A 12,342-nucleotide genomic window follows, 5' to 3' on the forward strand; every position below is an offset into this window, starting at 1 on the left:
CCGCCGATTACCCTCCACCCGGAGAAGCCGAGGCCGACGAAAGTTCTCCGCAACGCGACGGGCTGGTCGGTCTACAGGGTGGCTTCACCCGCGACGTTTATCGACCTTCCCTTATCCGGCGCGGTTATCAAACGCGGAGGGGTTGCTCGGCGCCACGGCCGCCAGCCGGTCGGTTAAACACTCACCGTCGAGAACGGGCGGGCTGTCGTCTCGTCACCTCGCGGAATGTCAAAAATAGGCTGCCCCGGACGTAATAATCAGCTTTCTCTGACAATTACCGCCCGGACCTGGGAGCGCAAGAGACATCAAGGTGACTGACTGATTATTCCGTCTCTACGACCGACTTTTACAGCCAAAGGCGATTCAAACGTCTCTCACGCCGATTTCTGTTTTAAGAAACGTGTTTATTTTTCCCTCGGCTGACGTTACTGCGCAATCACACGGCAATTTGAATTCTAAAAATATTCTTACAGCTGTCCGCTCGTTAAAGCTTTGTTACTACGTTAATAGGGTTATCATGCATTAATTCCAACGTTTCCCATGTAATTCCGCCTGGTTTCCTTCATGTATCGCAAAACCGGGGCTAAAATTATCGCGAATGGAGCACCGCGAGCAGGTTAAAGCCGATTTATTCCGGTTGCCTCGTTCTCGAAATTAACCGGTTTAGGGATATTATCCATCCAGTTACACGCGATCACCCTTCGTTATAATCAAACGCGTGCAGCATCGACCGACCGGTCGCGCCGACCTTCGGCAACGATTGGCGAACCTTTCCTGAAGGTTTTTCGCGGAATATGTTTTGCGGATAAAGCGGATCGTGTGCGCGTGCGAGAGACACGGCCCCCCCAGGTCGTCGACGGGGCCTAAACAACTCCGAGCCGAGAAAAACCGGATGCTGTGATGTCATTCCCGAGCGCTACGGGCTGCTTCAACCGCGTTCTCTGCGGCGTCGGGCCGACCTCGTAAATATATTCCGTTTAAGACTGATGGCTAGATTGTCCCGCAGTTGACCGGTTAGTCTCGGGGTTCTCATATCGGAGCGGCTGACGTTACATCGGGCTCCACGCGGACAATCGGCGCCCGTCCACTAACATCTCATTGTCAGCCGCGAACGACGCACCGGGGCACGCAACCGTAATTGAATCGCCCCCGCGGCATTGCGGGCCTTAAACGGTCCCCAGACGAGCGATATTCTTTGCTAATAAGAAATCCGCCCTCTCTCCCCTTTCTCGCGCGAGAGCGGAGTCTCGCTGGAGCAAGAAGACGTCTCGAGCGAGCCGAAGCCATTGGCGAACCGCCCGGAAGACGTCGCTTTTTCACTTTCAAACTCGCGAAAAATGAGAAAGAAATATCGTCGGTGAGAAACGTAGCGTTGCCAGTTATGCAAATTGGGAGGGTTATTATTTAAAATTAATTTCATCTCAATAAAGCCGTGTTAGATCGAGTCGAATTTATCATTGCCACTTTTTCGCGATGACGATTTGTTTCCTCGGTTGGCTCACTTCGTGTCGCAAGAGTAAAGGTCAGGCTTAGTGTTATTAATTTAGGTTTAGTGTAATTAAATTTTCTTATCCTTTTTTTCTTACGCGATATTCCTATCTGTAAAAAATTTGTTTGACGCTTTAATTAGCTAATAATCGATTTTCTATTACCGTTTATTGAATTATATATATATATATATATATATATATATATATATATATATATATATATATATTTTTTTTTTTTTGTTACAGATCGATATAGCTGCATTCACTGCTGTCAACGATAGTATCGTCACCGCCGATATTAATTATACGAACCGCAGCCGGTTCGTCGGTCGTTTCCGAAGTTCCGTACAGTATACGGTCGTAATTTTTTAACATTGCTTTATTTTAAACGCGAGTGACAGACAGGAACGCGCGATAGTTCAATAATTTTCGCGATTTTAAAATCACGGTCGGGGTGTTCGCGAGTGACGTGCGCGGAAGGATGACTCGACACGTCGCATCTGAGAGGAGGAGGAGACCCGGGAAGGACATCGTGTATCAGCGGAGCAACTAATAGGTAAATATAAATTTTTTTTTAGAAAATCGTTTTTTTTAATGAAGCTTTATTTTTACATTAATTATAATACTAACATTGTCTACATTAATTTGTTTTATTGTATGTTACAGTCACCGGCAGAATTTTACCACTCCGCTGAAGCAGATTGGTAAGTCGCATAATTTCTTTTTTTCGTAATTTGTAATTAGAATGTAATTAGAATCCCTAAAAAATAGCGCGCGCGTGGTTTTTTTTCTAGTTGAAATAAAATTTTATATTAATAAAAAAATTGAATAAATCTGCTCGCGAATCAGCAAAGTAATAACGTCGGGAATATGTACAAGGCAGATCGAGCGCTCGCAGAATTAGCAGTTCAACAAGACTGTAGGGTCACGTCGCAATTAGCGTTAATTTAGTTCATGCATGGCAATAAATTAATGTATTAAAACGTATACAGCTCGTAATAATTGTAGAGTGAAAGTCCACGTTACGTAAGCGTTCAAAAACTTCCATCTCTTACAGACCTTGCGATATTAAACACAAGTAAAACCTACCAAAGTGATCGCTTGCCCGGCGAAGATAAATTTGCGATCAATAACGCGCAATTTGGCTTGTCAGAAATTTTTTAATTATAAAAAAAATTATTAAAAAAAAAGATATTAAATTTCTCGCTTGCCTTGGCATTGGGGAGCGACCGCTATTTCTCACAGTTTAAGTTCTCTCGGTGTCTGTCGTCGGCGAAGTAGAAGCATCCGGTGATGATGCAACGTGCATCATCGCAAGAAATAAATTTGTAGGTAGCCGCGAGACGTTTCCAGACGCACAGCCGTCGTCGTCGCGTCGTCTCGTAATCCGCTTCGAAATTCGTGAGCGGACTCGGGAATCTCTCCGCGATCTCATTGCGCAATCGTTCCGCATCGCGCACGGTAGTCTTCAGCTGCGACCCGCAGCTCGGAATGCATCCTCAAGGATCATTGATCGTCGACGTTTGAGATCGCCGGTGATCTCGTTTCGTTCACGTTTTCGTAGTTGTAGTCGCCAGTGTGTGCTCGATCTCGCAGACTTGGCAAGATCGTTTACTATTAAACGTCATTGTGGTAATGATAATGAGCACCCTGGCGACGAGGCACGCACCAGAGGCGAGACTGTCGTCAGTTCGTAACGTATTTGCCTCGTAAGATCATTGAATTTTTAAAGAATTTGATACTTATCGTATATTTTTTAAATAATGCGATTATTAAACGAAATCATATTGCTTAATTAATAGAGAAAGTCCGAGAAACAGCGAAAGAAATAAATTCGGGTACTTCTTTTTGAAAGGAACGTGGAACCGGTTTTTCATGTCGTTGTTCCCAGTTCAATGCGAATTTGTTGCAAGACCTGTGCACTTAAATATTAAATTCCGGCTGATCGGGTGATCTCAAGCCTGTAATCACGATCGCAATCCACATACGCTCTTACTAAAATTAGTGAAATTCAAGCGGACGAATGACGAAAGAGAGTGCGTCTGGAGAAACTAGATTAGATCGTGCAAAGCGCCAAATTACACCTCTCAAGGGTACAGCCGTGAAAGTGTCGACATTCTACGATTTATAATATCAGATTATAATATTTTAAGTCGTTTCATAACGCACTCATTATTTTTATCATAACTTTTTTTTCTTTCGGGGGGGTAAATTTGTGCTTGCACAATTACTTCATTCCGTCTATTTGTTCAAGAAATTATAATTGACCTTTTAATTAACACTCGTTTATACTTTAAATACGCACATATTACGTTTAATTTACTTAACGATATAGTTAATTACAGTTTACATTGATGCATTCGCGAAGAGAGAATGCACCTTATACCTTCGGGCTAGGAAAATTCTTATTCGGCACGGCGAAACCCGTTAGGTCTGTTTGTAGAATCTATGTACAACCATAACAGCATGTGAATTTATTTACAAGATGAATTTTTTAACGCGTAAAAATGCGCGCCTTTAAGCCGCAAGAGAATAACCTGGAGGTTTATTCGCATAAAGCGCCAGGTTTATTTTTGGGACCTGCCTTATCTGCATAATAATATGTTAATTTCAAAATGCATTATCTATAAAAGGCATTTGAAAGATACTGAAATGCATTTCATGTCTTGAACCACAGAAAAAAAAAAGCAAAGTATACAAAGGTATTTTGGTACGGTCTAATCCGTTAGGTTTATCCTCAGGCTCCTATCCATTACGCTTCTCCGATCTTGTGCATTGTCCGACGAGAGTAAACCTGATTTTTCTCAGGATTCTACCTGCAGGTAGGTCGCTCGAAAATCTACTGATGTCAAAACGATCGTCGAGCACCTGCTTGTATTGTTATCTGACTAAAAAGTCGATCTTTTTTTTTCTTTTTTTTCCATTATATCCGTCTTATAGCACTGTCGTAAAAGAAGACCCTTCTCAATTCGTATGTTCGTTCTTTTTCGTAGTTCGGAGATAAATCTGTTCTTTTCAACTGGTTATCAAAAATATCTGCAGATAATAAAATTATCTCTCGAGCGTTTTCCTTATCGTTTTTTTTTTTTTTTTTTTTCCTAATTTAAACAGTATTGAGCCATAAATCGTGCACTTATTCGAAACCGTGCGGTGAAATTAAAAGAAAATTAACATTTTATTTTTAATCTAAACTAAGTATATTTTGCAAGATATTTTATAACCATTCTCGACGATATAACATTTTGTTTACATTTGAAGTAAAAAAGTCAGGTTACCTTTTATAATATGAAATAACTTGACGATATAAATTGCAAATTCTCCAATCATAAAATAAAAAAATATAATTTAAAAGAAAAGAACAATTTTTTGATAGTTTAGAAGAAGTGAGTTTTATCCGAGAACGCGCCAGTTGTACAGTTTAACAACTCCAAAAAAGTCCAGTTGAATATAAACAGGTTTTCGGAACAGACCTCTGCTTTATTGCTCGTAATGGAATTCCGTCGAATAAATCGAATGAACCGCGCAAAATTTTTCTGAAAAAAAAAAAAAAAAAAAAAAAAAAAAAGTGTACACACACACACACACGTGTTGGCGATCTGAGTGATATGCACCTTAATCCACGAGCCGCCGAATAGAGTCTCGAGGAATTTCTCCGAAGTATCCGACGGATTCCGCAAGTATATTCGTTATCGCGTAACGATCGAGTCGATCAAGCGCGAAAATGTGACGTAAAAGGAAACGGCAGGTCGCGGAGAGCAGTAAATGCGCTGCGGTAGCTGGCCGGCTCGGGACTTTTATCGGGTACCAGTCCGTAATCTGCAACAAGGGGTGGAAAGGTCAGGCCGGGTGTCTTGGCGTTCTCGTGGCGAGATAATGTGCGTATTTACGGGCTTATCAATTTTCCTTTGTCCTTCTTAAACGCCGGATCCCAGGCTCGTTATCGTTGACCGTGCACGCGCGCTCGGTATGGACCAGTTCGCTCGCTTTCACGCCACGCCGAAAAACAAAACCGCGTATCACACGAGGTATCACGGATGTGCTTGACGTTCGTTCAACTAACGGTACGGTCGCTAGCAAAACAGAGAAAAAAAAAATTAAAAAATAAAAATTAAAAAAAAAATAGAAAAGCTTCGATTCGCGATAAAGAGCGCGATGATAAGCGAGATCGGGACAACTGCGGAGTTACTTAATGCTGCGCGAACGACTTGATAATGGCGTGTCAACAATATACGCATCAAAATACGCGTATTTAATCCGCGCGTACGTGCATTTGGTACTGACAAGGAAGAGAAACGAGAAAATCCTTGAATGGACGTTAATAATGAATTACTTTTATTGATCGTCGAGGTATTTTACGTTATCGAAAATTACGTGAACGATTGAAATTTTTGCGAGCCTCTTTCGGCAGGTTTATTTCGATTATTACTCGGATAGGAAAGGATCTTTATTTTACAAGGAAATCCTTTCGAAATACTTATCGTGTGCCAGAAATCAAATCAGTAAACTTTGATTCTGTCAAAGTAGGAAACGCGTGTCGAGTTAGTCCACTTTTTTTTTTCTTTTTCTTTTTTATTATGAAAGAGAAAAGAATACATAAATATTTATCGCGCATTAATTTTATTTTGTAAATTGAAACGGCATGAAATATTAATATTTAGTGAAAACACAATAAGAAAGTGAGTTCTTTTTATCGAGCATCTCTTTCTCTTTCTCTCTTTTAAAGTGCCGGGTTTATTTCCTTTTTGTCTTTGATTAAATTTGCCTTCGCCCGAGATTCCGTTCTCCGGCACGGGGTTTATCCGAACGAAACCGCAGAGAGGAGTTCGCGTTGCGAGCGTCGTGATTTCGCGGCCGGAATGCCGTTTCCCCCTCGAGATATCGGGCAATATACGGGAACGAGCACCGGCCGGTTGTTCGCAACCGTTCGTAATGCGCAACGGCGCGGTTTAACAAAGAACCGAAATCGATTGCGATCTATTACGTAAAAATCGATGAAAGCGGTATTGCGACCGCCGTCCGTTGACATTTCGCGCGAGACGACGGCGGTTTATGTGGATGCGCGCGACCGGTCCGGCAAGGAAGTGTCAAACTAGATAAGCGCGCGGCCAACATTCATTACTTCCGTTTATCACGGATGCGGCCACGCTCCGTGCATTCGAGTCGCATCGGCCGTGCGAAGATCGGCTCTCATCTCCGAGATCGCACCGGACTGGTCCACAGGCCCGTTTCTCCTTCTCCCGAGAGCTTTCTTTGCTCGCCTGGACTTTCGCACGGCGATTACACTTACGCAATGCGTTAAATAATTAATCTTTCGTTAGATTCGAAAATTCGATACGAACAAACGCGAAAAGTAAGACACTATGGACGTATATCGCTCGCGATAATTCGTGTCCGCTAGTAGACGTCTACAGGGAACAGCAAGTCTCAAGCTTGGTCAGCTCGCAAAAGTCTTTCGCACTCTTCTCGGCCGGGCGTTTTCTCGGGAATAACTTTTTGAAATTCGTGGCGAGGTGGTCCCCGCGGCGCGCGTCCCGCGCGTAGATTACTCCGGGGGCCTCGGTGAGCGGACGAGCGGAGGAACCGAGCGGATGCAGGCACGAGGGCGAGCGCGCGAGCAGGTACGAGCGGAATCTCGAGCGACGCGCCGAGGCAGTTCGTATCCCGCTTCCCGCCGACGACGTTCGGCCCGCGCCGCTCGCCTTCACGCTCACCTCGGCGAACGAATGTCTCGATCATGACACGCGGACGGACGAGGACGTGCAGGTGAGAGAGAGTGAGAAACGCTTTTTTCCCGCGTACCCTACCGCCCTCCGTTCGTCTGACCGGCCGCGAGGACGAAAGGGTTTAAGTGCCGCCGTAAAGAAAAAAGAGAAAAAAAGGGGGAAAACCGAAACAGGAAAGGAGAGGAGTGAGAGGAGGAGGTCAATATCGGCTCGGATACCGCCGGAAGATCTAGTTGGTGGTGACAAAGTTTTGTTGTGGCGAGTTTTGTGGAGTTTTAACGCCTGCGGCCAATTCGAGGAGCAAGGTAAATCGTCACCGGCGGAATCCCCTGATTCTTCTGGAATTGATCCTCTGGATCTTTGCGCGATTCACAAGTGCGCGAGCGGACCCGAAGCGCTCCTCTGCTTTCTCCTTACACTTCCCGTTACAATATGTTCTTCTGTCTCGTTATTTATTTATTAACGTCCTTTGCTTAAAGAACGACGAGAAATAATTTTACAAAAATTAATTTGCACTTTTATAGACGTTTTATTACGCTTTTTTTTTTTTCTTAATTTCCTAGCGTTTGCAAAGGGAGATACGTTGTTGAAATAGATGAGATGTAATCGGAGGGGGGTTGAAGCGAAACGGAATTAATACGAGTGAAAATATGCGGCGTTAATATTTAGTTAATACGATTGGGTATTATTTATACTGATTTATACGTAATCCACCTTTTTCTGCTGGCTCCAACACACTTTTCGGATTTAAAAAGCGATATGCGTTTACGTGTGCTCGCACTTTTGTGGAGAGAAAGTAGAATAGAAATAATTGTAGAAAGTAACGACGAGGAAATCGGATCTACCGCGAAGTAATTAACGCGAGTTTGAATTAATTGCACAATTCGGTATTGTTCGGTAAGTAATGACGCCTAAGTGACTCGTAACCGTCCATTAAGTCGTAACGTTACGGGTTAACACGCGGATTACAAGCACGGTGAAAAAAGAAAAAGAAAAAAAAAAGAAGAAGAAAAAACACCGACACTTGGCAATCGAATTGACGTTTGAGCTGATTTTTTTTCCGATAAAGCTTGCGAAATCGCAGGCCGACTTTCCGCAATCAAAGACGACCGGGAACAAAGCTCGCGCGTTACATTTCTAAGTTTCGGGAAAATTAATTGACGTATTAGTTCGCGCTCGTTAATTGATGTCTCTTATTCCTCTTTGCGGAAGTTTTCTTCACGCCGTATAAACAGGAAGCACATTTGTTATTACGATTATGTTGCCCGCGCAGTTTGTGCAAGCCTTAGTCATCGTTTACGGCCCCGTTATAAGCCCCGCCGTCTCACTCACTTTCGTGTTAACTCATTGTCTCAGAGCCACTTAGTATCTTATTAGAGGCCATTGTACCGTCTCTAAATAATAAAATGACGGCGGCGTGCGTAATGGGAATCGGCCGCGGCGAGGATCCGCGGATGTCGAATTTTGTGGAAGCGTGCAATCGCGCAGGATGCGCAGGAAATTAAAGTCACCTCCGTGTCAAGGATGTGTAAGACATTTTTGTGAAACGAGAAAACTTTCTACGGATATTCTCCCTTCCCTTCAATTAAGATATTATCGTAAAGCGCGAGTTACTGTTAATTATGTGCTGAAAATCACGTTAAGTAAAAAAAAAAAAAAAAAAAAAAAAAAGTATTAATTATAACGAGTCACAATTCCGCGCAGTAAAGCTACAAGTGGAATAATCGCGTCGTAATATTGCCGATTATTTATCAACGAGGTCCGATTAAAGTTCAAAAAATGTTTCCATTCTTTATTTCGGCGCGTTATCCGCTTAAGTGGCGAATACTATTTTATTCTCGCCGTAATCCGGATATTTCGCAATGGCAAGGCAAAGATTTAAGCCGGTTGTAAAAAAAAGAGAAAAAAAAGGTGTCGCTCTCCAACACAACGGGTCAATCAACCGCGCTGTTGATATATTCCTTGAACATCCCCGTCCCCGTAACAAATTGTTGACCTCGGAGGGTCGGTGGGGAATTGCAATATTACTGATCGACAAATCCATAGCGAGGGGACGCTGCTGATATTCGCAAGGGCCTCCTCTATCATTTTCGTCGCACCGAGAAAATCATTCCGGAGATAGCACTGTAAAACGTCCGTTCGCTCACGGATTTTCCGTTCAGAAGTCATTTTCATATTCTTTACGAAATAGCGCGCCGAAAATAAAAAGAGGATCGAAGAGAAAAATGTTTCCCTGCACTTTGTCAAGTCCAAACAATCAGATTTGTTATTTTATTTATTTCTATACTTGCGGGACACACCGTGAAAATATTTAAATTAAAAAAAAAAGGAACAAAAATCACATTTTTACATTTTACTTTCGAGGAATTTGAAAACTCGGCGAATCTCTGAGAAAGTGTCCCCGTCAAGTGCTTCCCATCGGGAATATAGAAGTTAAGCCAGTTGTATAAATAGCAGGAGAGTTAGCGAGAAATACAGACGTTTACGCGACGTGATATTTTTATAAAAAGAAGTACGTAGAATATTGTAGCGATCAATCAAAGTGTCAACCAGTAATTTCAACGTGCTTGACTACACCGACGAGAATCGCGACGCGGCAAAAGTGCAATCGCGTCCTTCACCATCTGCTGGCTGCTCTAAATTTATCGCCATTTATTCGCGGGCTGTCCGCAAGCTCGATTATAACGATTAACGTTCGAAGACCAATTCTCTTTCTTTCGTCAAGCACACGCTATTGCGATCTCTGCTTGCGTCTCTTTCGAGCGATTTTAAGAACGAACGACTGAACCGAGAATGCTGAATCAACGATCTCGCGTGTCCCGAAGATGAATAGCGATTAAAGATCGTCGACAATTCGAGTTTGTAATTTTATTACCGAACCGATATCTGTCGAACTCGAACGCGAAGAGATACGATTTAATTCGATTCCCTCCCCAGAAAAAGCATCTCCGCTCTCATCTCTCGCCGCGAAAACCGGTACAGCGGGTTTCGCGATCTGGAGCAAACGCGCGCGCGGAAAATTACACGCGCAGCGGATAAGGATAGCGGTTTTCTGAGTCGGCTCCGCGGAATGGACCCGCGGCACGGCTACGCGCCGGGGCGCTTGCGCAATCTATTTAAATTAGAGAAAAGCGAGCTCGAGAAGAGAGAGGAGAGGGCCCTCCCTCGGCCGTTCGATACCGTTCCTCCGGTGACCATCGCCCGCGTCCACCACACGTCATCGCGGCCGATTCCCCGTAACCGATAAATTAAACACGCGGGATATCTCTTCCGGCTTGAAAGCACACGCGGCTACGCGCGCGGTTACCGCCGCCGACGGCGGCCGTCGTTTTCGTCGGAGGAAATCGAGCGAGATGCCCCCGGGGGGTACTCGTCGACTCGTTGCGTCGTTCTCCCCAACGCGAAAATCTCCCATTGTTCCACGCGATGATAATAATATGATTCAAATCGATGAGTCAAATTGTAAACGCCGGTACATACATGATTTCATCCGGCGTAGCCGCAGAGAGCTCTTCGGCCCTACGAGTTCTTTTGCCACGAAATAATCACCGGGTTATTTCCTCCTCTCCTTCTTTGCGAATTTTATAAGTTATAATAAATTCGCGTTAAACGTTAATTAGTTGAAACGACACGTCGTTCGATGGAACGATGAATTTTAAATGGCGAGTCGCGACGCGTCGAATAGATATGTTTATAACTGATCTCGCGTAAGAATGTCAATGGGTTCATGACTTGTACATACATGTACATTTGTAATATCCATGAATGTTTAATGTTGCAAACGTCGCCGAGTTAATCGATCTAATAAATATTCATTTTGCGCAAGTAAGCGGTCAGGATTCACTTTCGCGAGATTCCGAACGGGGACTTCGAGATACATCTCGATTATCTTAAACCTTACGTTAGCTCAGTATACGTTTCAACTGCTCCAGACCAGGTCGCGGCGGATATGTTGGCTTGATTTCAGATTGATAACGATCGCGTACACAACGCTCGTTAAAGATTTATGTCACGGTAATAAAGTTCACCAGCGGTGTAGAGAGTAACGTAAATGTAAATTACACTCTCACACGCGCGGAACAACTGAAGCGTCAACTTTTTCCTTACCGAGAAGCGAGTGCCTCCTGAAGAATTTCTTTTTAAATTGATCTATCGGTCAACGATTCGCCTTATTACGCTGCTACTTAATTTCAGGCGCGAGCATAATATGTACATCTTGATAAATACTATCTTTTTTTAATTAAATCATTAGCCGGAATAATAATAATAATATTAACACGTTCTTGAAAAGCCGAGAAATCTTATGCGTGTATTCTTGCTCGCTCTCATTTCATATAAAATTAAAATCCGTAAGTTTTGCGTTAATATAGTGTTGGAAATATTATTGCGTAACTTTCGTGCCTTTGAAGTAGTCTGTAAATTAACTTTTAAATTAATTAGTTTGGCCCTTCAGCTAATAAACGCTTAGGGAAAAAAATATAAAAAAAAATATAAAAAAAAATCGATGATATCAGAGGGATGGAAAGGTGTGCAGTGGTGCAAAAGAGTGTTCCGGTCCGCTAGCGCACGTGCGATAACGCGCTTATAAATATGCGCGACGCACGCGAGTTATAAAAGCTCGATTTACGTACGTCATTTTAAGAAACGCAACCCAGCCTTGTCCCGATTCTCTTTCTGTAATGATCGCTCGCAACGATGGACGAGTCGACGCGATTTTGCAATAGTTCACGGCTTTGAAAATAAGAAAAAAAAAAGAAAAAGAAAAGAAAAGACAACGAGAAGAGAAAAGAATAAGCCTGACGTTGTAGCACTCAACCCTCGTCGAAAACGATTAGAAACGTCGAAGGAACGTCTCGGCTGCATCCACGATGCGAATTTCAAGTCGTTCTGCTGCATTTATCTGCAATTTCGTAAACGTTCCGAAGATAATCTTTCAATGCTTGAGCAACATTTAGTTGCGATTGATTTTAATGCATCTCTTGCATTTTTACGAGTTCTCAGTCGCTACGTTGATCCGAGTTTCTCCGATCTATGATTTATTCCTCAACTGACTTGTAAAAGTGATATTTTTCAACGAAAATATTGCACAAATGCATTCACGATTTTGCATCAAATATTAATGTGAAGCG

At 43.0% G+C, this 12,342-nt stretch overlaps 1 protein-coding gene across 3 annotated transcripts in view; it reads left to right on the forward strand.

Moving 5' to 3' along the window:
* Window positions 1–1,736: 1,736 nt before the first annotated feature.
* Ptr (patched domain-containing protein) overlaps window positions 1,737–12,342 on the forward strand; it is a 28,905-nt gene continuing 18,299 nt past the window's right edge. The window contains exons 1-2 of one of the 3 annotated variants that reach the window (XM_070657503.1): window positions 1,737–2,046; window positions 2,157–2,194. The gene's annotated coding sequence lies outside the window, so the exon portion shown is untranslated. The other 2 variants (XM_070657504.1, XM_070657501.1) reach the window with 2 other exon arrangements.

Source organism: Cardiocondyla obscurior, linkage group LG06, assembly GCF_019399895.1.
Source record: "Cardiocondyla obscurior isolate alpha-2009 linkage group LG06, Cobs3.1, whole genome shotgun sequence".
Taxonomy (NCBI): domain Eukaryota; kingdom Metazoa; phylum Arthropoda; class Insecta; order Hymenoptera; family Formicidae; genus Cardiocondyla; species Cardiocondyla obscurior.